The following is a 3092-nucleotide window of genomic DNA, read 5'->3' as shown; positions in this document are numbered from 1 at the left end:
TCTTGACTTTTTTTTTTTTTTTTTTTTTTTTGTACTAGGAATTGAACAATTGGAAGGACACAGAGATGCTTAACCACTGGGCCATATCCCCAGCTCTTTTTATTTTTTGAGACAAGTTCTCCCTAAGTTGCTTAGGGTTTCGCTAGTTGCTGATGCTGGCTTTGAACTTGGGATCCTCCTGCCTCAGCCTCCTAAACTGCTGGGATTACAGGCATGCACCATCATGCCCAGTTGGAGATTTTTCCAAGGAGGAAAGTGCTGGTTTGTCCAGTTTGACCTCTGAAGTCTCCTTCAGTACTTATAGTCCCTTTGTGAGATAATGATACTCACAGCACAAAGGAGGAATCAATAGCCCCCAGAGGCCAGGCCAGGTGGGCTTCTGGTTGGAGGGCAGATCCTCCTCACTCTGAACTTGCAGAAGTGAGCAGCTGGAAGGAAGATGTTAAGCAGGCCCACAGTTTGCACACTGCCCGCCTCCACCAGCCCAGAGCCCTGAGGAAGTTTCTGTCTCGGGATCCAGCCCAGCCGGTTTCACTCTGGCAGGCGAGTCTGAGCTGGACCAACAAAGCAGGAAGCGCCAGTTGCTGCTCTGCACAAAGCAATCCTGAGCTCTTGGTAGAAAAACCTGACAGCTCAAAAAGGGGAGAGAGCCCCAGCAAACTGGCCTGACCACACCACACTGTCTCAGAAACCGGCTTGTGAGGCTCATGTTCCTTGGCTGGATTTTTGAAATTCTGTAATCGGACTAGTCCTGGAAGCACCTTCTGATGTCACCTCTCTGACAGTGATTTCGCTCGCACACAATTTCTGCACACGACTCTCACGGTCTCGTAAGTGAGGAAGTGAACTCATTAAGGGACATCTGGCCGCTCACTTATACCTCCTCTCCAGACCCCAGTTTCTGCCTCGGTAAAATGAAGCATTTGGATTCAGTTGTCCTCGACAGTAGTTTTGATTCTCAGTTTGTTATGGGCAGAATAAAAATGCGTGTCAGTGCTTCTGAAGCCATTGAAACAGTCACCTCTCCCAATTAGGAAAAAACAACTCATTGGGTGAAATCCAGAAGGCAGTTGAGGTTAAGATGGCTTATATACCTACCCAGATGTCCCCAAGAAGGGGAAGCCCAGGGTTTTTCTACTAAAGGAAGTCCCCTAACCTAGTAACTCAATCAACACAAGCCCTCCCTGATCCAGGGTCCTGTCAGCCATACCTACCCACTCCAGTCCCAAATAGAAGTGATGAAGGAACACGTTCCTGTGGTGTGATGCCCCGACTAGGTGGCAGGCATCAAGGAGAGAACTGGGGTTGGGGTGTGGCTCAGTGGTACAGTGCTTGCCTAGTATGCCCAAGACCCTGGGTTTAATCCCCACCACTGCAAAAATGCCCACAACACAAAGAAAATGTAGAACTAGTGCTGGGAGAGGCCATTTCTTTATTTTACTAGAGAGGGAAGCTGAGGCCTGAGTAATTCCTGTAACCTGCCCAAGGTCTTCCATGTAGTGGGTTTCAGGCTGAGGTGTGGGCTGCTAGCCCAGAGGCAGGAAGTTTTTGCCTGTGAGCCCCTACTCACAGTTTTTACCCACTCTAGGGAATTCATTCTTTATTTGGTCAGGGTGGGCAGGTTGTGACCTCCACAAGTGATTTAGGACTCGCTGATTTCATTTCAGGAGCCTTTGCTACCCCAGCTGTACCTTCCTGCCTGCCATCTTGAATGACTCCAGAGTACAGAGTCCAAGTACCCCACACACTGCACCATCAGCTTTACCACGCAAAGGAAGGGAGAACAGAGAACCTGTGGCCAGTCAAAAGTCATCCTTCGTCTTTACATCAGCCTGGTGAAAATAATCAAGGGAACTTAGAAACTATGGAAAGGTCAAAGGTTTGCAGGTTTAGGGTTTCGTGGGAACATGCGTGCGTTTGGACCAGACCCAAGTGCCTGGTTGACCTGTTTGACAGGTAACAATTAGAGAGTAAGAGTTTGCTGGGCTGGAATGTGGCTGCAGAGGCCTCTCCAGAGATCTGGTTTACCTGCTCAGCAGGTGGGGCCTGCTGCGAGGACAGGCATGTGCATGCACTGCATTCCAAAGAATCAGTTTTCTTTTAAAGACCATCGATGACTGCAGGGCACAAAAGGGTTGGGTTGAGCCCTGGCTGGAAGCCGTTAGCTATTTGCAAAGTAAAGAAGCAAAATAAATAGTTCCCTAAAGACCGCTCAAGGAAGAAATGGCAAAGGCATTCAGAACTTTTTTTTTAATGTCTAAAATGAATGTGGGCTTTTTGTCTCAAGACTTGAGAAACCCCAGACTGGTACAAAATGCCAAAGATAATAGAACTGAGAAGTCATCACCCTCATCCTTTATTATTATTTTTTTTCCTCTTTAAAGAGGCCATAATATTGTTGAAAGTAGAAGATACGTTCTTTGAAGGGTAATGTCTTGCCTGACATGGTCTAGAAATGTTGACTATTTCTCACAGTGTTAACTGCAGAAGATGCCCCCAAAGACAAAATAATGCTCTTTTTCTTCCTCTCAATAAATTGTAGGTGATGCTTATGTTTTAAAAGTTTTGGAATTGAGGCTGTAGCTCCGTACAGCGCTTGTGTAGCATAAGGCCCTGGGTTCAATCCCAGCAATGCAAAAAGAGGATCCAAAATTTACTGTTTTGGTAAAATATTCTCAAAGAAAGTAACTGCAAATAATCATTTTTTCTCTTTTATGGAGTTTAAAATAATCAAGAGATTTGGATAATATTTCATATTATGTATCTATGTATGATATACATGCAATATAGAATCTTGACAGGCACAGACCTGCCTACAAAACATGACTTCCTTTTAAATTCAAAGGGGCTTTTGATAGTATCAGTTCAACTTCCCTATATCATATTCATGGCTGATTAGAGGGGAAAATTCAGATTCAGGGAAACTGGGGCTTGAAAACTGTAATAGGGAACATGGATAAAACAAAAATTTCCGAATAATCAATCTTTTTTTTAATTTACCACATTAGTTCTCTAAAAAAATTTCCCTCTTCTTTCATATTATTTCTTCTCCCTGAAGAAAGTAAGTTGGCTTCAAATAAATGATATTCACT

The sequence above is a fragment of the Marmota marmota genome, unplaced genomic scaffold (genome assembly GCF_001458135.2).
Source record: "Marmota marmota marmota unplaced genomic scaffold, marMar, whole genome shotgun sequence".
In the NCBI taxonomy this organism is placed as follows: Eukaryota; Metazoa; Chordata; class Mammalia; order Rodentia; family Sciuridae; genus Marmota; species Marmota marmota.
This window is presented reverse-complemented; position numbering follows the sequence as displayed.